Source organism: Leopardus geoffroyi, chromosome A3 (assembly GCF_018350155.1).
Source record: "Leopardus geoffroyi isolate Oge1 chromosome A3, O.geoffroyi_Oge1_pat1.0, whole genome shotgun sequence".
Taxonomy (NCBI): domain Eukaryota; kingdom Metazoa; phylum Chordata; class Mammalia; order Carnivora; family Felidae; genus Leopardus; species Leopardus geoffroyi.
Genome location: NC_059336.1, coordinates 101,715,989 through 101,738,651, shown reverse-complemented (window position 1 = coordinate 101,738,651; position 22,663 = coordinate 101,715,989). Strand labels below are relative to the sequence as shown.

Below are 22,663 nucleotides of genomic sequence, written 5' to 3'. Positions count from 1 at the left end.
CTCCCGGGTGTCTGCCCCTGACTCAGCCTCTCAGAGCAAGTCACTGATGTTCCAGCACACCTGAGCCAGCATGAGCTCTAGCAGCAGCATTGGAAGGTACGTGGGAGGCAGGGCCTTTACGGTACTCTACAGTCGGTCGTTTCCAGGAAAGGAAGGTAAACAGAACCCCACGTGGATTTTGACATCAGACATTGCGTGACTCAATCCACTGCATACCATAGCCCCTCCAGGCAGGCCTCTGTTGGCTGAAAGGCTGGCTTGTCCATCCTCTGTCAAAATTTCACCCTCTTTCACGCCCTTTGGGATGGCTATAATCCAAAAATGAAACGTAATAAATGTCGACAAAGATACGGAGAAACTGGAGCCCTTGTGTGCCCCCGGTGGGAATCGGAAGGTGGCACAGCCACTGTGGCAGACAAGATGGCAGTTCCTCCAAAAATCACACCTAAACAGAATTACCATACGATCCTGCAATTCTTTCTTTGAGTGTGTGCCCCAAAGAATTGAAAGCAGGAGCTCGAACACATGCTTGCCCGACCATGTTCGTGGCAGCAGTATTCACAATAGCCAAAAGATGCAAACAACCCCAATATCCATCAACAGGGGAATAAATAAACGAAACGTGATATATACACATAATGGAATACTATTGTTTTGTAAAAAGTTAAAAATTGTTAATTCCAGTGTAGTTAACATGCAGTGTTATATTTGTTGCAGATGTACAATACAGTGAGTCAACAGTTGTATACATCACTCAGTGCTCCTCACAAGTGCCCTCCTTAAACCCCATCAGCTGTTTCACACATCTCCCGTCCACCTCCCCTCTGGCAACCACCAGTTTGTTCTCTATAGTTAGGAGTCTGTTTTTTTTGGTTTGTCTCTTTTTCCCTTTGTTCAAATATTATTCAGGGTTTTTTTTGTTGTGTTTTGTTTTTAACATTTATTTATTTTTGAGACAGAGAGAGACAGAGCATGAATGGGGGAGGGTCGGAGAGAGAGGGAGACACAGAATCGGAAGCAGGCTCCAGGCTCTGAGCAGTCAGCACAGAGCCCGACGCGGGCTCGAACTCACATACCGCGAGATCGTGACCTGAGCCCAAGTCAGACACTTAACCGACTGAGCCACCCAGGCGCCCCTATTATTCAGTTTTAAAAAGAAGATCGGGGCACGTGCTGCAACATGGATGAACCTTGAGAACATTACGCTAAGTGAAATAAGCGAGACCACAAAGGACAAATATCGTAGGATTCCACTTATAAGAGGTGCCCAGAGATGTCAAAATCAGACAGAGGGGCACCTGGGTGGCTCAGTCAGTTGAGCGTCCGACTTCAGCTCAGGCCATTATCTCGCAGTCTATGAATTTGAGCCCCAAGTCAGGCTCTGTGCGGATGGCTCAGAGCCTGGAGCCTGCTTCCGATTCCGTGTCTTCCTCTCTCTCTGTTCCTCCCCCACTCGTGCTCTGTCTCTCTCTGTCTCGAAAATAAGTGAACGTTAAAAAAAAGATTTTTAAAAATCAGAGAGACAGGCAGTAGAGTGGTGGTTGTCAGGGGTTGGGAGGAACGAGTACAGAGTTTTAAGAAGATAAAAACTTTCTGGAAATGGCTAGTGGCAATGGTGGCACAGTATTGCAAACATACTTAAACCACCAAATTGTACATTTAAAATGGTAAATTTTAGGTTATATATATTTACCACAATAAAAATTAGTCACTCTTTTTAAGGGCCACCTCTCCCATGAAGCTCTCCTTGTTCTCTTTACTAGACGCTTTTCATTTATCCAACCAATGTGTATTGAGCACTATTTCGTGTTGGGCACCGTTCTGAACTGTGCAGATTCAACAGTGAGCAATATTCCGTCCCTTAGGCCACCATGATTGATTCAAGGAGAGGCTCGTGACCCAAGGTGGGCTGATGAGCATCATGCCAGCTCCTGGCAAAGCATCTCTCTCTTTCCGAGATAGCAGGCACTAAGAACTGTTGGAGCCTGGAGCTGTCCGAGGGCATCTTTGCCACCAGTCGAAGGGAGCCTGGCCAAAGAAGAAAATGAGCAGGGAAAAGAAGACCCAAGAGATGGAGACAGAAAGTGACTGTATCATGAGGACACCAAGCCCCTGGATACAACCATGCCTGAAGCTTACACTACATTCAGACTTTGCAGTTTGTATGAGCCGATATATTCCTTTTCCTGCTGAAGCCAGTTTTAGTGGAGTTTGCACAACTTACAGCTAAAACAGTTCCAACAAATCCAAGGTTGGAGAGAGAAAGTAGCTATTTCTCCTAGCAAACTGTGGTGTCCTTCAGCTAAAGAACTTGGTGTTAGTCACCTTTTTGTCCCTCAGTGCACTGTCCCTTAGATGTAAGAATTTAAGAAGTGCTTGTGAATGTAATAACACTGAAGGAAATGGTAAAGAACTCGGTAAAGAATGCAATCGCGGCAGAGATACAAGCGGAAGGGACAGCCGGGCCACAACAAGAGGCTTTTGTGCCGCAAGGATGTATTTCCAGGAAAATAAAACCAAGTGGAGTCCTGACTTCAAATCCTGATACTTGGTATCTTCACGCCTTTGGGTAAACCAGGTAAGTTCAGCGGAAACCAGTTTGATCATCTGTAAAACAGGTATGTGATTTCCACCTGAAATGAATGTAGAAAGCCAAATGGATGGGGCGCCTGGGTGGCTCAGTCGGTTGAGCGTCCGACTTCGGCTCAGGTCAGGATCTCACAGTCTGTGAGTTCAAGCCCCGCGTCGGGCTCTGGGCTGACAGCTCGGAGCCTGGAGCCTGCTTTGGATTCTGTGTCTCCCTCTCTCTCTGACCCTCCCCCGTTCATGCTCTGTCTCTCTCTGTCTCAAAAATAAATAAACATAAAAAAAAAAAATTAAAAAAAAAAAAAAAAGAAAGCCAAATGGATAATAAGTCTGTGACAGTACTTGGTGGCTTTTCATGCCAGTGTTTACCCATGTTTTCTGAGTCTCTGCTCTGTACCAGACGTCGTACAGGGCCTGTGATCAGGGTGGTGACGTAAAACAGAAGTGGTCTCTGCCTTCATGAAGTTACAGCTTAGCGATAGAGAAATATATTATATAAGTGAGTCTTTAAATACAACGGTGACAATGCCATCAAAGAGAAGTTGGGTGCAGGGACCTGATCCAGTCTTAGAGGGGAGACTTGCGCCAAGTAGTGACATTATAACTCAGTCCTAGGGAGGAAGGCGAATGCTCTGGCCTGTGTGACTACGCTGTAGGACTCGAGGGAGCCCTGTCTTGTGTGGAAGACAGAGGCTGCTCTACTAGGGCAGAGTGAGGAGAGACAGGTGCGACTGACTCCAGATGAGGCTGGGGTGGGGGTGGTTTGTCCAGTGGGGTACACGGGGATTGGTGGGTTTTATCCTGAAAATAATGGGGAATTAAAGCAGAAGGATGAAACAACATATCAAAAAGATCACTGATGGACAATGGCCTGGGGGGGGGGGGGAGGGGGAGATAGGATCCAGGCAAGGAGTTTGCAGGCCACTAGCTGATGGTGGCGGCTGGGACAGGTCAGAGGAGATGACAGTGATAGGGAGAAGAATGGGCAGGTTCAAGAGGCATTTTGGAAGTAAACTCTATAGAATTTTTTCAATGTTTATTTATTTATTTTGAGAGAGAGAACGCAAGCGGGGAAGGGGCAGGGAGAGAGGGAGAGGGAGAATCCCAAGCAGGCTTCAAACTCAGTGCAGAGCCCAGTGTGGGGCTCGATCTCATAACCTTGAGATCACGATCTGATTTTAAGAGTTGGACACGTAACCAACTGAATCGCCCAGTCACCCCAAACTCTATAGAATTCATTATCAGGAATCAGCAGGAGCAAGACAGAAGTATCAAAGATGGTTCCCAGATTTTGGGGATGAGCCGCTGGGGGTTGGTCCCCCTTTGGCAAGGTAGGAAATTCCAGCAGAGGAGCCAGCTTGGGGAGTAAGACAAATATTGCATTTGTGCGGCCTGTGTGGCTTCCAAGTGGGTGAGAGAATCTATAGCCCCCAGCAGAAAGCTCTGGACCTGTGATACACACTCTGGAACTGCTGGTGACACAGGCGGTATTTGAAGCTAACAGAGAGGATTTGCCACGTTTGGGGAGCATAGCTCCCTCCCACACAGCCCTGCGGTGCGAGCCTGCCCTAAAGAGCTTTCTTCTGCCTCCCTAAAAGGGCAGCAGGAAGGGAAATAAGGCCACGGGAGTGAAAAGGTGAAGAGGTCCATGTACTCAGTCTTTTTTTTTTTTTTTTTTTTTTAGTTTCTGGCATTTGCCACTTCCACTGCGGTCAGGTTTCTGCAGAATCTCTGGGCTTCAGAGTTCATGCAGCAACGTCAATGCATTAACCTACAGGAGCAGGGCCGAGGCCTCAGATGGGCCACCCCATGGCTAGCCACCGTGGGCAGGTTCACGCCGAGAGCCTCAGCGCCCCCATTTCTTCCTCCATCTAGGCTATAACATAGCTACGACGTGTCGTAAACTCACACGGACGCACTGCTGGATCGCCATGTACCGATGTTCAAGTTCCCACGGTGCAATCCCTGTTGTTTTTCTGAAGCAGCACAGGTAAGTTTCTCATGGTTCTTGCTGTCTCCTCCAGCAGCATGAAGGGGGATCTTTTCAACATTGGTAAGGGATGAAAAATAAACCAGAAAACAAATCCTGTTTGTTTTTTTAAAGCCTAAATACGGGCGTTGGTTTCAAATTGTATAGAGTAAGACAAACTACGTGGCACGCTAGAAACCAACATGAGTGTGTTTCCAAAAACGTGGTTAGGGTGAAGTAAACGCTTAAAAGCACACACAAATATATTGTGTGGACAGCAATCAATAAGCAGAATCCACAAAGCACAGGGCACACGGTAGGCTCTCAACGAGATCCTCCCCTCCTTCCGTCGGTGAGAACATTCACCTCTCTATCTTCATTTCCTTTTTGAGAAAATACATATGGACACGGTTGGATGACAAAACTAAAGGAGAAAAATAGGTACAATGCCTTGGCATCTGAGCTGGTATGCTGTAGGAGCCTAATTATCGTAGCAGTCATTCATTTGAGAGAGAATCAGTTTGGCTCCTTCTGGAGGGAAAGCTGGGCCCCAAGTTTCTGTCTATGCAAATTCAGCATGTTAATATTGTTAAATCACAGGAGGAAATTCTTTTCCCAAACCAGAAGCCTTCGAGTTCCTCCAGGCTTATATTAAAGGGATTACAATCCATTTCCTTCCTAATACGGCTAATGCGCTATGGGAAGCCCTCAGGCCAGGGATTAAAGCATTTATGCCTTTAATTAGGAGCAAACCTTCCCTTAGAGCCTGAAACACAAACAGCAAGTCGACACTACAAAGGCCTCCTCCCAGAGCAATGGGGATACCGATCCCTCTCCGGGAGCCAGGAGCCTCCAAAGGGCTTAGCAAACTCCCGCCTTTCCCAAACAGGGTGCCTCAGCTGGGAGGGCCCTCAGCAGAAACGGACACCCCTTCAGGTGAAGAACAAACAAACAAACAAAAACAGATCCTGTGGAGTTAATCAGAATCAGCCCCTGCCGCACAGCTCAGGGGGCAAGAGGCCCCACATCTTCGGGAGGGGGCCGGAGGGGGCCGGACACTAGAGCGCGTCAGTTTCGCTCTTCTAGATTTCCCCTGGGGACGCACACAACTGGGTCATTAGCTTTCAAGTGGACAACTCTGAAAATTAAGACGGGTTAGTGCTTCAGAGAGGTCTGTCCCCGCACAGATGCCTTCACCGGCCCCCAACACAGGGTTTGTCAACCTTTTCCATTCTAGATTCATAGCAACTAGCCGGGTCACCTAGAGCAGGCTTTCTCCAAGGGCAGCCCAGTGACCGGCTGCTTCAGAGTCCTGGATATATGTTAACACCTAGATTTTTGCTGCCACCTTCCGTGTCGGAATCTTTGGGAGTAGGAGCCACGCCCAGAATCTACCTTTTAACAAGCCTCACGAGAGTCTTATGATTCTTTTTAATATTTTCTAACTTTATTTATTCATTTTGAGAGAGAGATAGCATGCATGGGAAGGACAGAGAGACAGAGAGAGGAAGAGAATCCCGGGCAGTTTCCACACTGCACGATGCAGGGTTTGAGCTCACAAAACGTGAGATCATGACCTGAGCCAAAACCAAGAGTAGGACGCCCAGCTGACTGAGCCACCCAGGTGCCCCAGAGATTCTTATGGTTCTTATACTTAACTACAAGGAGACTATGGCCAGGCCACTCCTAGCTTTATGGCTTTATTTTTTTTTTTTTTTTGATGTTTTATTTATTTTTGAGAGAGAGAGAGAGAGAGAGAGAGAGAACAAGTCAGGGAGGGGCAGAGAGAGAGGGAGACACAGAATCTGAAGCAGGCTCCAGGCTCTGGGCTATGAGCACAGAGCCCGAGGCGGGGCTCGAACCCGCGAACTGTGAGATTAACTGATTGAGTCAGCCAGGCGCCCCACCCTTAGCTTTTTCTAGAGGCGGGAGGCCAGGACCAGGGTCTTTCAGAGACTTGTACAAGTGCAGAGAGCCAGTCAGGGCCCAGCCTGGGGTGCGTGCAGGATGGCAGATGCGATTCACAGTTCATGTGAATCGATACCAAAAATGCCGGTGAAATTGTTAAACTGGTATAAGAACTTGGAGTCTGCTGCTTCATTTGTTCAAAAGCAGCTGCTGGCTGCCTTGGGTGAGCAAGACACTGGGTCAGATGCTGTGCGTGTCCAGTCCCCGGGGTGGGGGTGGGGCAGGGGGGGGGAGAAGGAGGAAGGGGGCATTGTCATGGAGATAATAGGAGATGGCAAGCACAAGGTTTCTGCCATCTGAATTTTACAAACTGGTGAGAGGGAGGAGGGGGAAGGGCCCAAAGGGAGGGTGAGCAAGCACAGGTAAGGGGTGCAGAAGGGAGGGCCATCCGGTATTGACAGGCGACTACACAAATGGCAGAAGAGGTGCGGTGAAATCAAGTCTTAAATGAAGAGCCTCGTTTTGTCCAAATCTGGCCCATCTCTGAAGGTTCAGGTAACCTTTGACCTCTGGTAGCAACCGCTTCCTGCCCGCTCACGCTCACCCACACCCCTCTCTCTGAGCATTTATAACACTCCAGCAGGTATTTGTCACATAACTGATGCTATTTCCACGTCTTTATTTAGGTGCGCCCTTTTTTTTTGCTTCCCCAAAAGATCTGAACTGCCCTTTGCCTCTCCCGAGCCTGCCGGACTAGACTTACAAGTGCTAGACCCTGCAATAGTGTTCTTTTTGAGAGTCAGAAGATTTTGCATTTGAACCCAGCTCTGCCACTTAAAAACCACGTGCCCTCGGAGAAGTTCCTTATACTATCTTCTCGGTATCCTTCTCAAGTGGTAAAATGGGGATTCAAAATACCTACCCTGCAGGAGAATGGACTAAAATGCTGTAAATTCCCAGCTCAGCCCAATGCCTGGCCCGTCGCATGTGCTCACTAAACAAGAATGAGGGCGGAGCATGTCCCTCAACAGAGCATGATGAAAGGGACTTCTTAAAGACCATCTTGTGGGGCGTCTGGGTGGCTCCGTCAGTTAAGTATCCAACTTTGGCTCAGGTCACGATCTCACAGTTAGTGAGTTCGAGCCCCACGTTGGGCTCTGTGCTGACAGCTCAGAGCCCGGAGCCGGCTTCGGATTCTGTGTCTCCCTCTCCCTCTGCCCCTCCCCCACTCATGCTCTGTCTCTCTCTCTCTCTCTCCCAAAAATAAATAAACATTAAAAATTTTTTTTTTTTTTTTTTAAAGAAGACCAGTGTGGGAGAAGTGTGCAGCACAGACAGGGAAGAGGAGGACACAAGAGAAATGACAGCAGCTGGAGGCACCTACAAGCAGCCAGGCACTTGAGAATTGACTGGACATTTGGTGACAATGGTAACAACAGAGCACAACTGCTGGGTTATGTCCCGACTGCTTCACCCCAATCCTTCAGTATGAATCCTTACTCTCCCCATTTTGTAAATGAGGAAAATGAGGCACAGAAGGGACAAGTGACGTGCTTAGGGTCTCACACAGCTATTAAGTGACAGAGACAGGATTGCGGCCCCAGCTTCCTGTGGCCAGAGTTCATGTTTTCAATCCCTGAGCCCTATGGCCTCTGCACACCTGGAGAGAAATGGGATGGGGTTCTAAAGAGGCAAGTTATATACCAGAATTTGGGGGGTAGTCTCTATTTCAAACAATGTCTTGAATTCCTTGAGGAACGTGAAACGGGGCCCCTGATCTGGAGGCTGGTACCCGCCCTGAGGACGTGGCGTTCTCCAGCTGAACATCAACAATTTCAGAGAATACTCACGTCGGACAAGACTGCTGTGATCACGATGGATCGCGACAAAAGTAAGGCAAGCAGCTATTTATGTCTGAAGACACACAAACCACGAACATCGTCCAAAACACAGGAATGACCAAACACGGCCCTAAACGTATGATTCCTCCTGCCTGATTGACAAGAATTCTCGAGCCCCTTTACCGAGTCCTCTGTTTCCTGAAAGTGTCCAATCCAGAGCGAAGCCTCGCTTCCTTGAACCCACCCTCAAATCACCTAATACAAACCCAAAACCTATAATAAATAATTTTTGAAAGCATATGGGAAAGATGGCACTGTAGGAGGAGGACCCCAGGCTCGTCCCATCCCTCAGACGCAACTATATAACGATCAAATCATTCTAAATACTTCAGAAATAAATACTTTTTGATTTCCCATTCTTCTAAACGCTTCTCATTGCATGTCTTCTCCCTCTTTGCAACTGGACATAAACCCAACTTGCTCAAGTCCGGGCAGATTCCTGATGGTCTTTGGATGGAAGTCATTGACACCTCTCTGGAAATCCCAACGTTTCGGCATCAAAGCTGTTTCCCAGGCTGCCTCTTCCAATCAGAAGCCGAATCTTTGTCAGGCCACGCCATGGCTGGGGCCTTGGAAAGGGCCACTGCCCTTATCTTTGGCTGCTTTTGTGTTATTTTGTGTTATGCTTTGGCTATTTTTGTGTTTCTCTCATCTCTCCCATAGAAAGGGGGAGAGTTCTCTATTGAAGTGAGGAGGAGGATCTTATCGATGCCAAAGAACTGCTAAGAAGATTGAACATGAGGCCACTTCTAGTATGGTGACTGGCAGAGAGATCTCAAACTACAATTCTTAATTTGTTTTATTTTATTGTTATTTTAGTAATGCTTAAAAACATTTTTAAGAAATTCATATGATTAGCTTCTCTCTCTATTCTATTACTATAAATCTCAAAATATGTGATATAGGTGAGGAATGAGATGCTCAGTGAGTGTCCTCATAGCATAAATTTTCTCAATCAATGAAGCTTACTATTTTTAAAATGACATATCAAAAAAGTAACCTGTTTAATAATTTAAAATTTTTTCACATGTTTAGTAAAAGATTAGGCATGTCTCAGAATTAAAATACACAAATGACTGGGGTATCTGGGTGCTCAGTTGGTTGAGCATTTGACTCTTGATTTTGACTCAGGTCATGATCTCATGGTTTATGGGATCAAACCCCATGTCGGGCTCTGAGCCTACTTGGAATTGTCTCTCTCCCTCTGTCTCTGCCTCTCCTCTGCTTGCTCTCTCTCTCTCTCTCAAAATAGACATTTTAAAAACCCACAAATGACCAATAAACACATCATTACAAATTAAAAGGAACGCAAACAAACATATGCAATTTTCCGTTTATCAGAACATCAAAAAAAGTCTTAAATATAATTTCCAGTCCTGGTGTGAGGAAAACAGGTACTTCCTCATACACTATTGTTAGGAGTATAAGCTGTCATAATTTTTTTGAAGGCAGTTGGAGGTGCCTACCAAAAATGTAAATGGCTGTACCTTCTGACCTTTTTGGCAACTACACTTCTAGATGTTGCCTCTTACATCAGCGATCACTCACGTGTGCAGAGATAGGCAGGACACGTTCATTATGGCATTGCTTAAAATAACAAATACCTGTAACAAGCTAAATCTGTATCAGCAGGAGGTGATTAAATAAACATGGGTCCATCCGCACTATGAGATGCTTGTATGCCTTTAAAGAAAATAAGATAGATCTTCAGATGAACTGATATGGAAGGATGTCCATGTTCATGAGAAGGAGAAACCATTTCCGTGAAGATACTGAAGAATGATTTGTGACCCTCAGAGATGGCTGAATAAAATTCTTTTGCCCAGAGGCCTGGGAATGGAATGGACATTTATAACCTCCAGGGTCTCTGGCCCATAATAAATTTAAGACGCGTTCTATGGGGGCTCAGTAACTATTGACTATTGTGATCGTCGAGGACGATGATCATGAAGATGAAGTTGGTAATGGCGAAGATTCTACACCCAAAGGACTTAGAAGAAGAATACTGTCCCTTACAGATCTTGCTCTGCCTAGAAGTTACAGCAACATATTAGAAGTGCTTATTTTTTCTCCGTGGACCTTTGTCAACTTTCCTAAGTTCTTTCACATGCCTTTTGGGCCTCGAGTCTGGGGTCAGTGGTGGGTCGGGCCATTTAGATGTTGAAAGGGCAAGGTGACCAGTAAGTCACACCCCTGTCCCTCCCGGCCTGACCTGGCACTGGCAGCGTAATCTGTGAGGGGATCTCCCTTCATGCCATCACATTGGAATGAAGTGCGGAGAGGAGCATCTCTCCTAGGAGTCGCGCTGACAGATTGGTCAGTCAGTTTGAGGTCAGCCCCTTCACACCTCATATAACGCAATCTGGCAGTGGGAGGTTGGGAAAGACTTTTTTGGTCACAAACACTTTCTAGATAAGTTGGTGGATCTTAAAGTGTGGTCCTCGGACCTCCCGAAGTGATTGCTGAGAACACCGTCTTAAGACCTCACTACCTCCCTCCCAGATCAGAATTTGATGGGGGCCTGGGGTCAGGCCGGGGATCAGCCTGGTAAACTTGTTGTCAGGGAATTCTTTTGTGCCCTGAAGTTTGGGGACCTTGGCAATATTTTGCCCATAAGCAAGTATTTTGGGAATCCCATTATGACTGATTATACCTTTACGTGAAGAATTTTTGCAAGCAATCAAGTGACCACGACCCCATTACCTGGTGTAGCAAATTATGAAAAATAAATGAAACCTGATTTAAGTGGCTCCTCTGTTATATCCCAGCAATACCGGACATAACACCAAGAATAACCACATTAGGACATGAAATAAGACTTCAAGGAAGATCGCGTAGACACATGCCATTTACTGATTCACTTAATCAGCAAACGTTAAACAGCTCACAGCCATATACGAGAATTTGTCAAAAAAAAAAAAAAAAGTGTTAAAATTTGGTGAAAAAAAAGAACCTGTCTTCAATTCTCAGAGATGTTCTATTCGTATTCATCTGTAACATGTGGTATACACAGAATTTTGTTTTTCCCTGCTTTTTCTACCAAAACCTTGAACAAAAGCAATTAACCACCTAAATGTAACAATGCCTGGAGCCTCCCCCATGTCCTCCCTTCCTCTCTCCCTCCCTGCCTTCACTCTTTCCTTTCTACAAATATTTGTTGGGCACCTGATATATGCCTGGCATTTGGGAATGGATTAGTGAACGAAGGGCACGCCCTACCTTTTCCACTTGCTGGGATGGGTTTTGTAGTCATAACTAATCACGGAAGCATAACCATAGAAATGATTAGAAGTAATTCACGGACACACTTGATCCATAGCAGGCCCTAGTGACGGTTGCGGTTGGGGAAGCAGCAGGACTCCCTACAGGGAACACTGATTTAGGTTCAACCCAGCTGCCCTACTATTTGTGAGTGTGATTCCTGGGGAAGGCTATTTAGTTCTGCATCCTCTTACAGAAAATGCAGAGAAGAATGCCTGTCTAGTGGATTCGTTGACTGGGTTAGAAATAGTAAGTATATAAAGTACCTGGCGCCCAGTAAAAGCTCAACAAATGATAGCCACCCTCCCCGACCCCCAAACTCCCAGCTCTACATTTTTTAAAGAACTATATATTTTGCTCTCATTTCCCTTACCAGAGGAGACATAAGTAGAAAAATGTTTCTATGGCCGATGTCAAAGAAATTCCTGCCTGTTTTCTTCTAGGAATTTTATACTTTCGTGCCTCACATCTAGGTCTTTAATCCATTTTGAGTTTATTTTCGTGTGTGGTGTAAGAAAGTGGCCCGGTTTCATTTTTTGCGTGTAGCTGCCCACTTTTCCCAACATCATTTGTTGAAGAGGCTTTTTCCCCATTGTATATTCTTGCCTCCTTTGTCATGGATTAATGGACCATAGGATCTGTGTTTATTTCTGGGTTATTCATTCTATTCCATTGATCTATGTGTTTATTTTTGTGCCTGTACCATTCCGTTTTGATTCCTACAGCTTTGTAGTTTATCTTGAAATCTGGGATTGTGATACTTCCAGCTTTGTTCTTTTTCCAGATTGCTTTGGCTATTCGGGGCCTTCCATGGGTCCACACAAATGTTAAGATTATTTCCTCTAGTTCTGTGAAAAATGCCCTTGATATTTTGGTAGAGATTTCAGTAAATCTGTAGCTTACTTTGTCCCATTTTAACACTATTGGTTTTTCCAATCCATAGCATAGAATATCTTTCCATTTGTGTCATTTCCAATTTCTTTCAACAAGGATGATATGATATATACGATCAAGGATGAATATCCAAATATATAAAGATAAATTATCTGATTAAAAATGGGCAAGGACCTGAAGAGACATTTTTCCAAAGAAGACATGCAGATGGCCAACAGACACAGGAAAAAAGGCTCCCCATCACTAACCATCAGGGGACTGCAGACTAAAACCACAATGAGATACTACTTTGCACCTGTCAGAATGGCTAAAATCAAAAACACAGTGAAAAACAAATGCTGGCGAGGATGTGGGGAAAAAGGAACCCTGGTGCTCTGTTGGTGGAAATGCAAACTGGTGCAGCCAGTGTGGAAAAGAGTGTGGAGGTCCCTCCAAAAATCAAAAAGAGAACTGCCATGTAATTCCACCACCGGGTATTAACCCAAAGGAAATGAAAACACTAATTCTAAAAGCTATATGCACCCCTATGTTTACTGCAGCATGATGTACGATGGCAGGGGCAGCCAGGGTAAGACCAAGTGTCCTTCCATAGATGAATGGATAAAGAAGACGTGGTACATATGTGCAATGGAATAGTATGCAGTCATAAAAAGAAGGAAATCTTGCCATCATGGATGGATCTAGAGGGTATAACGCTAAGGGAAGCAAGTCAGTCAGAGAAAGACAAATACCACATGATTTCACTCATATGTGGAGTTTAAGAAAGAAAACAAATGAAGAAAGGAAAAAGACACAACAAAATCAGACTCTTAAATACGGAGAACAGAGGGGAGGTGGGTGGGGAGATGGGTGAAATAGATAAAGGGGATGAAGTGTATACCTACTTCGATGAGCACTGAGAAATGTATAAAATTGTTGAATTATTATTATTGTGCACCTGAAACTAATATAGCAATGCATGTTAATTATACTGAATAGTAATAATAATAATAATAATAATAAAACTACATATACGATTCATTGCAATTCTTGTTAAATCTATCAGATCAAAAACTGAGCTTCACTCCCCAAAACTTTCTCTCTCATCTTTGTGAAGAAGGACACACATCAGCCCAAGCCAGAAAATCAACAGCCGCAAGTCCTCAAACGCATCTGTTTTTGTTCCGTACCCTTCTTCCAGCCACCATCATTTTTATTGAGATGGACCCCTGCCTGCAACGGGTTTCTAATTAGCCTTTCTGCCTTCACTCAATTCTCTACCCTGCAAACAGGAGCATCTTTATAAAGGCCAAGTCCGAAGCGTTCATCCCTCCCTGTGTTCCGGACTGCCTGTAGGATAAGGCCGAACCTCTTCAACTTGGTCCACAAGGCCCTTCTGGGTATAGCCTCCTCCCTACTTTCTGTCACCCCTCCCTGCCTCCTACCTCCAACATCATACTGTGAAGCCAGTCCCTCAGGCAGGACAAGCCATCTCTGGGTTCCAGGCTTCGCACACTCTTCCTCCTCCTCTTTACCCAGCTAGCAAACTCCTCCCCAGCTTGTCACTTCCTTCAGGAAGCCCTCCATGATTCCCACTAGAGCACATTAGGTGCCTCCACAGTGCTCCTAACACACCTGGACTTCCTCTGTCATGATGTTTATCACACATCGTGGCAGCTGGCTATTTATTAGCACAGAGCTTCGAACTCCAGCCTGATACTTAGCTATGAAGCCCTAAATAACTTTAGTCCACTACACTGGGTCTCAGTTTCCTCAACTGTCACGGGTAATAACTGTACCTACCTCACAGGGTGCGGTGAAGGTTCGATGAGATTGTGCACACGTGTTCAGCACAGTGGCCTGGTGTATAATAAAAATTCAGTAAAAGCTGGCTACCATGACAGTCGTCATAACCACTCAAGGTAGTGGCCATGATGGTTGCCTCCCCAGTACCCATCCCATCCTTCTGGCATTGCATAACAGTTATGCAGTTTGGGTAGAATAACCCCCCACCCCCACCCTGCACCAGCTCCACAGGTGGGATCTGATACTCCCAAGCATAGTTCTTGAACTTCAGCACGCATCAGGAAAACGTAGAGGGCTTGTTGAGTGCACACTGCCGGACCACACCCCCACTGTTCTTAATTCAGGTTCTGATCCCAAGAATTTGCATTTTTGGCAGATTCTCATGCTGTTGGCCCAGAGACCACACTTTGAGAAGCACTGGTCTGAGCCAATTAGGGTATCTTATTTCCTTTGCCTTACAACTGAGTCAGGGATGGGCACTCGGGTTTAAGATGGTCCAGTGTCTACAGGACAGCCGCACTCTCTCTCCCTAAATGTAAAGCAGGTGGCTGCAGAATAGTGCTGGTAGCCAACTTGCAATCGTGCAAGACTGTGCTCTTCTGAACGAAAGAGAAATCAACCTGAGGCTGGAAGTGATACACAGAAGAGAGAAGGCCCAGGAGAATCATGGAGAAATAAAGCAGAGTCCTGGCTGAGTGGTGGCTGGACGCCTCAGATCCCTGGACTTTTTAGTTCCTGGAATGAGTAAGTTTCTTTCGTTGCTCAAGTCAACGTATGTTGAGTTTTCTGTTATTTGCAGCCGAAACCTTCAGCCCTGTGCTGGTGAGAACTGCATTGGTCTCCCCAGTATGCCATGCTGGGCCTGAGCCTGGCACTAAGTAGGTGCTCAGTAAGTAATGTGTCGATCCACACAAAGACATCCGTTCTCTTCTCACAGCAGACCTGGCAATAACCTTAACCAGGTGGCCAGGGAGCAGTCCGGGAGCTGGTCTGGGTCCGCCTCTGCCTGGTCTCTGTCCTGCTATCCCTCTTCTGAGTGTCCCATTCCACCTCCCTTGGGCTGAACCGTGCCTGGCTTCTTTCAAGCCCTGATCACCACCACCTTAGGCTACTGCCTTGCAAACAGAGTCCATTATCAGTAATGAGTCACCTGATTTCCATAGCAAATTTTACTTTCCTCTAATGAGCTTTGTAGAATGAGGCTGCCTGCTTCGCTGGTTAACGGGGTGAATGCATGACGTGTACTGTCACACTCTGTCCCTCCCCTAAGCCGGGCACTCACTCTCTCAGAGCTCTCTGTCAAATGTATATTTCTTCAGCCATAACTAGCTTTCTGTGTCTAATGGTGGCTGCCTGAGCAGTTAAAACTCCCTTCAGTGGGTCCCTCATATTAGTTTCCTAAGGCCGTCAGAACAAACGCCATGAACTTGTTGGCTTAAAACGACTGACATGTCCACTCACAGTTCTAGAGGCCAGAAGTCCAAAGGGAGTGTGGTCTGGAGGGCGCTGGGGGAGAATCCTTCCTTTCCTCTCCACCTTCTCGTGTTCCCTGGTGTTCCTTGTCCGATGGCAGCATAACTGTCATCTCTGCCTACCTAGTGTCCACGTGGCCGTCTTCTCTGCGTGCCCTGTTGTATCTTCTGTGAGGACTCTCATTGGATTCAGGCCAAGTGTATTACTAATCATCAGCGTTGTCTTTCAGAGACCAATTACCTCCTTTATTCAATCCATTCCCTGGTATTTTTTTTTTTTTAATTTTTTTTTTTCAACGTTTATTCATTTTTGGGACAGAGAGAGACAGAGCATGAACGGGGGAGGGGCAGAGAGAGAGGGAGACACAGAACCGGAAACAGGCTCCAGGCTCTGAGCCATCAGCCCAGAGCCTGATGCGGGGCTCGAACTCACGGACCGCGAGATCGTGACCTGGCTAAAGTCGGACGCCTAACCGACTGCGCCACCCAGGCGCCCCCCCTGGTATTTTTTACACGCTGGCCATTCTGGTAGGGGGAGGGTGACAAATATTAAACAAGTAAACAAACAAACAAAATGTCGCCAGCTGTAATTAGTGCCGAGGAAGAGAAATAAGCAAGAAAATGGGTGGGTGGCAGCATTTACATAGGGTAAGTGCCAGGATGGCCTCTGTGAGAAGGTGACACTTAGCAGGGACCAGGAGGACAAGGGAGGTTGGGGAGGTCACCCCGGGGAAAGAGCACAAAGAAACAGGCTGGATGGGTTTTAGGAGGGACAGAAGGCCAGCGTGTGTGAGGGGGAGGGGCAGGGTAGCAAGAGACAAGGCAGCAGGCAGGCCAGGCAGGGAGCATAGTTTGGCCTCAGTGCGAGGGGAAAGCCCCATATGAACAAGGAAGTGAAGGCTTTATTTTTGAAAATTACTCTACCTTAGGGGCTCCTGGGTGGCTCAGTCGGTTGGGCCTCTGGCTCCTGATTTTGGCTCAGGTCGTGCTCCCAGGGTAGTGGTGTCAAGGCCCGTGTTGGGCTCTGCCCTGAGCATGAAGCCCGCTTGGGATTCTCTCTCTCGCTCTCACTCTCTCAAAACAAAAACACTCTACATCTGTGTCATAGAATACTACTCAGCAGTGAAAAGGAACAAACTACTGATACACAGAGCAACACGAATGCATCTCAAGGGCATTATACCGAGTGACAAAAGCCAATCTCAAAGGTGACATACCGCATGGTTCTATTTATATGACATCCTCAAAATGACAAAATTCTAGAGATGGAGAAGAGATTAGTGGTTGCCACGGTTTAGGGACAAGGTGAAGGGGAGAAGCCTGGGCGGGACCGAAGGGGGTATCATGGGGAAGATGTCCTTGGTGACGGGTCGGTTCTGTATCTTGATTGTGGTGTGGTTCCATGAGTCTAAACTCGTGATAAAGTTACATAGACTGACACCCACCCACCCACACGTGCATACTCCACACACAGATAAGTGCAAATAAAACCAGTGAAATCCAAATAAGCTCTGTGGATTATATCCATATCAACTTCCTGGTATTGATGTTGCAATGGAGTCACAGAAGATGTTAACACTGGGGACAAACAGAGGCACATGAGACCTCTCTCTACTATTTTTACAAATGGAAGGTTCTTTTATAGGTTCACTGTCTTTGTATGGGGAGGACGTGTGGACGAGAAGATCCCAGCTATCCGTGGCGGAGACATCCACCACCCATATGGCGGAGGTTGGACAGTGTGGGAGCAGTGGAGGTGCTGAGGCCTGGAGCGAGGAGAGAACTTTCCGGGCTGCTAATGGGATGGGTGGAGGCGAAAGCAAGCAAAGAGAGTCAAGAATGATGCTCAGGTCTTGGAACCTCAATGGTGGCGCGACCAATTACTAAAATGGTAGAGAATGGAGGAGGCCAAGGCTTGTGTGGGTGAAATCTTTCTTTTTTGGCCATTATAAAAAGGTCATTTAAAGAAAAATGCTTAAGGGGCACCTGGGTGGCGCAGTCGGTTAAGCGTCCGACTTCAGCCAGGTCACGATCTCGCGGTCCGTGAGTTCGAGCCCCGCGTCAGGCTCTGGGCTGATGGCTCAGAGCCTGGAGCCTGTTTCCGATTCTGTGTCTCCCTCTCTCTCTGCCCCTCCCCCGTTCATGCTCTGTCTCTCTCTGTCCCAAAAATAAATAAACGTTGAAAAAAAAAATTAAAAAAAAAAAAGAAAAATGCTTAAGATATACATACACAGTTTAATGAATTATTCCAACATACTGGATGCATGTGAACATCTACTCAGATCAAGAAATAGAACCAGGTGAATCACCCAGTCCTCCAAGGCTCTTCCTGATCACAAATATCCCTCCCCACAGAGGTAACTGATAACCTGATTTAGCATACTGCCTCCCTGAGTTTCTTTCTACTGTATCCCCCAAGTACGCATCGGCCATGGTCAGTTTGACATGGCGTGAGACATCCAAGTGAACGTCCGAATTCAGACTTCTTAAGTTCCCTCCGACACCTTCCGCAGCTTTTGAATATAGTCAGTTCTTTACATTCTTTAAAGCCAATCCCTCCTTGAGGCCGGAAGGAGAGACAGCTGTAACACCATTATGTACACTTATGTGCAAATATTATAAATATTTGAAAAATATTTTAGCCGTCTTCTTGCTGCAAAGATGTCCTTGGCTTCATCTGACCACTGGTGAGGTCTGAAACATCAAGTTTATTTCCCTCCATATTTCTGGAAAAGTAACTTGAACATAAGTCAATCCATCAGCGGGTGCCCAGAACATCTATTTCTGCAGAAGTGTATGTCCTTCTAGTTCTTAGGACCAGGAGATGTGAACAGCTGAAATGGAATGCTGTTTCTACGCTGACTGCCCTGGGACAGCCACCTCCAGTTCCGAGGGCCTTGATCTTATTAAAATGACAAGGCCCACCCATGTGGCCAAATGAAGGGCTCCATCTAGGGAGGGCATTTACACAGATACTGCCACTAACAGCCTTAGAGATAGGATTGTTGGGCTGGGAAGAGTGACAAAGGCCAGGCCCCCTACTGTTAACTCAGAGGACACTGATGGGCCAAAAAGGCAGAGCAGAGCCTGTCTGGCTGCAGAACAGGGTGGGGAGTCATCTTGCAATTAGGAGGCAACTCCTTTAAAACTTCCTTCAAACCCTGCCTTAGGCAAACCCGACCTCGAAGTGAGGCCCTCCCCTAAATGCTGCTGGTGATCCTTTTTCTCACAGTGCTCTGACCCACTCACCACCACTGCTGTTTACTTTCCTGCAGGTTCCTCTAACACACAAAGACCTCATGCACAGATTTCTACGTGCCCGCGTATCAAAGATGCCAGGCGGACCTAAGACATCACTGTTTGATGTCCGTTTGGTACATTTTGTGGGATCTGAGCGACTTAGGGACAGTTTTCTGGACCAAGGGATTTGCTCCTCATCCTCCTTTCCTGTCACCTTGAGTGCGGAGGAACTTGGAGGCTCATGGCCAGTGGCAGGCACATAGGCCTCTTGATCTAACAAAGACGTGGATAAGGGGCGCCTGGGTGGCTCCGTTAGTGTAGCCTCTGACTTCGGCTCAGGGTTGATCTCAGGGCTCATGATCTCTGGTTCATGAGTTCGAGCCCCACATTGGGCTCTGGGCTTCAGATCCTCTGTCTCCCTGTCTCTCTGCCCTTCCTCCGCTTGTGCTCGATCTCTCTCCCAAAAATAAATAAACGTTTTTAAAACGATGTTCAAAGAACTGGCTGAGAGTGCAGTGGGTACTGATGACAGTACTAAAGGGGGAGCTCCCGTTAGCAAGCCCATCCTACAGATGAAGACACTGAGGCTCAGAGAGTTAAGGAGCTTGCCCTAAATCACAAAGGTAGTGAAGTGCCACACTCAGTGTCAAACGCAGTTGACCTCACTCCGTTTCGCGTCCTCCAACACCACTATTGAATTGAATGCAGTTACGGGGGTTCTGCTAGCCCGTGTCAATGACCAGCTCTGTGCTGGTTCAGGGCAACGCTCCCCGCTGGTTGGTCAGAAGCCAGCATAGCCCAGCGGTGAGGCACATCAGCAACACCGCCGATGGTGGTACCCATTCCAGTAGGGACATACCACTTAGTGAGTTTTATGTGTCCAGTCGAAAACAATGGGTAATGCCCAGGGGACGCTGATGCTCACAGGGGATAGCAATAGGAAAATGCCCTGTTGCTTCTCTGGGAAATAGCCTGCGCGACATTTTTCCTGCCTGATGCTTTACAGGATCACAGCAGACACCTGTGAGCATTCATTCCGAGCCAGAAACTGTTCTAAGAATCTGCCTGCTTGTCCATTTAATCCTCACGGTACTCTCACAGGACAACCAGTAACCAGTATCCTCGCAAGGTCAAGTCACTGTCCAAGATCACACAACGGTAACAGAGGCAGGATGTAACCTCAGCCGGTTAGGTCTCGACCACTGTTCTGTACTACTCACTGACTGAGAAAAGTGTCTTTTTTTTTTGATTTTTATTTTTTTACGTTTATTCATTTTTGAGAGACAGAGAGAGACAGAGCACACGCGGGGAAGGAGCAGAGAGAGAGGGAGACACAGAATCCGAAGCAGGCTCCACGTTCTGAGCTGTCTGCACGGGGCCCTGATGCGGGGCTCGAACTCACAAACCGCGAGGTCATGACCTGAGCCGAAGTTGGACGCCCAACTGACTGAGCCACCCAAGCGCCCCCCTTTGTTCTACATGTGCCATCTTACAGATCACCAGCTGCAATAGAAACCATTATTACCTTATTTTTCTTATTTTTCTCATTTTTACTGACAGCATTATGTCCAGTGGGTGAGTCAGATTTGATATGAAATCACAACTCTTATGGTCTCCAAATTCCCTTGACTTGCATTTAAAATTAAGGTGTTCATTGATGAACCACAATACAAGGGCTGTTTATAGTCAGTTTTAAGACTTCCCATAAATAGGTAACAAAACTCACTTGAAATGTTTTTAAAATTTTAATACTTAGAGGCACCTGACTGCTTCAGTTGGTGGAGCATGTGACCCTTGACCTCGGGGTGGTGAGTTTGGAAGGCAGCTATGCTCACAGCTATGCCACCAAAGCCAGCTCGGGGTTGTGAGTTTGAGCCCCGTGCTGGGTATAGAGATTACTTAAAAATTTTTAAAAATAAATAAAATTTTCAATATTTAAAGCAACTGTTACTGCCTACCCTCCACATTTCTTTATTATTATTATTATTATTATTATTATTATTATTATTATTTTAAATCAGATGAAAGCTGTGGACACTTTCTCCAGAAACATGGATATTTACATGTAAAAAAAATCATACATTCACCTGTAAGGAATTCCCAGAGCCCAGAGGCCCATCCATTGACTCTAGTGAGAAGTTGTTGTTTTTTGAATTTACAAATGGAGAATCCTTTGTGAAGCAAATGTTTTTCCTCCGACTTGCATTTTATAACTCTCTCTCCGTTCCCCCCTCTATACACACACATAACGTAGTATATTATTTCATGAACTGGCACCATCGCCATTTTTTTTTTTTTTTTTACCATCACCATTTTTTACCATCAGAGTAGTTTTCCCTTTCTAATATTCTACATTTCAAACAAAAGTTACTGTAACAAACCCTTCAATCTCACAAAACATAAATTAAACTAAGTTTTAGCTATATCATTTGGCTAAAATGATGCTGCAGCTAGTGTGCGGGCCTTTAATTTTCAATCTGGACTTGCCTTTGAGCTGATTTGTAGATTTCCTGAAGTATATGTTCAATATTGCTATGGTTTCCCCATAAAAACCAGATCCATTGGAGGGGGCTGTTGGGATAGGTTACACCCTTGCTACAAAACTAGTTCACCTGTTCTTCTAAGAGAAATACAAATAGTTGACAACACAGTCATTTCTTCTGGTTACTATTTGCAGGGGACTCTGGATTTAAAAGTACTTCATGCATACTTCACTTCCAGCATAATATCTAATTGATGGGTCAACATTGGATGTAAAAGCACAACTCTAGCCGTGATCGTATAGTGGTTAGTACTCTGCGTTGTGAAAGCACAACTCTTATGATCCACAAATTTACTGGACTGCATTTTAAAATTAGGGTACTAACTGGGGAGCCACAGAGGCACCTGAGTGGCTCAGTAGATTAAGGGTCCGACTTCAGCTCAGGCCATGATCTCACGGCTCGTGAGTTTGAGCCCCATTTTGGATCCCCTGCCCCTCCCTCCCTCTCTCTCTCTCAAAAATATATATAAAAAAAAAAAAGTAATGGGGCACCTGGGTGGCTCAGTCTATTAAGTCTCCAACTTCAGCTCAGGTCATGATCTCACGGTTCATGAGTTCCAGCCCCATATCAGGCTCTGTGCTGATAGCGCAGAGCCTGCTTAGGATTCTCTCTCTCCCTCTCTCTGCCTGTCTCCTGCTCACTCTCTCAAAATAAATAAATAAACTTAAAAAAAATTTTTGAAAAAGTACGATGAGCTAATTGGTGAGCCATAATACGGTATAATATGATACAGCTCTGAGAATAGGATGGTATTATAATCTTTACCCAGGATCACTTAGAGAGTGACCGTGTGCTTCTTCCTCCATGTACATCATCACTAATCCTCACAACGATCCCGTAATATATCAGAACGTCAATTTTACAGAGGAGGACACCGAAGCCCAACATCACAGAGCCAGAAAGTAGTCCATGATGGTTTGGCTTAAAAGTCTGCTCTTTCTCAGCTACCGCTTTGCCTCTCTGGCTATGGCCTCCATTTGGACTTGGACTCATGCTTATAAAGTATCCCCCCCTCTTGCAATAAGAAATGTTCACTGTATCCTTGAGCAGAAATGCCTTCACTGAAACTCTTCATGCTCCTAAAACTTGAAGCTGACAAAGGGA

General features: G+C 46.0%; 1 protein-coding gene and 2 long non-coding RNA genes across 5 annotated transcripts in view; 2 read left to right on the top strand and 1 right to left on the bottom strand.

The window, feature by feature from the left end:
* The window catches only part of TEX37 (testis expressed 37), a 65,450-nt gene that overhangs the window by 5,249 nt on the left and 37,538 nt on the right, over positions 1-22,663 (bottom strand). The window lies entirely within an intron of this gene.
* Positions 19-4,572, top strand: LOC123581093. The gene is made up of 3 exons (XR_006703592.1): positions 19-155; positions 1,764-2,578; positions 4,462-4,572. It is a non-coding gene; the product is annotated as an uncharacterized LOC123581093 (long non-coding RNA).
* LOC123581094 lies at positions 7,159-8,602 on the top strand. The gene is made up of 2 exons (XR_006703593.1): positions 7,159-7,359; positions 7,767-8,602. It is a non-coding gene; the product is annotated as an uncharacterized LOC123581094 (long non-coding RNA).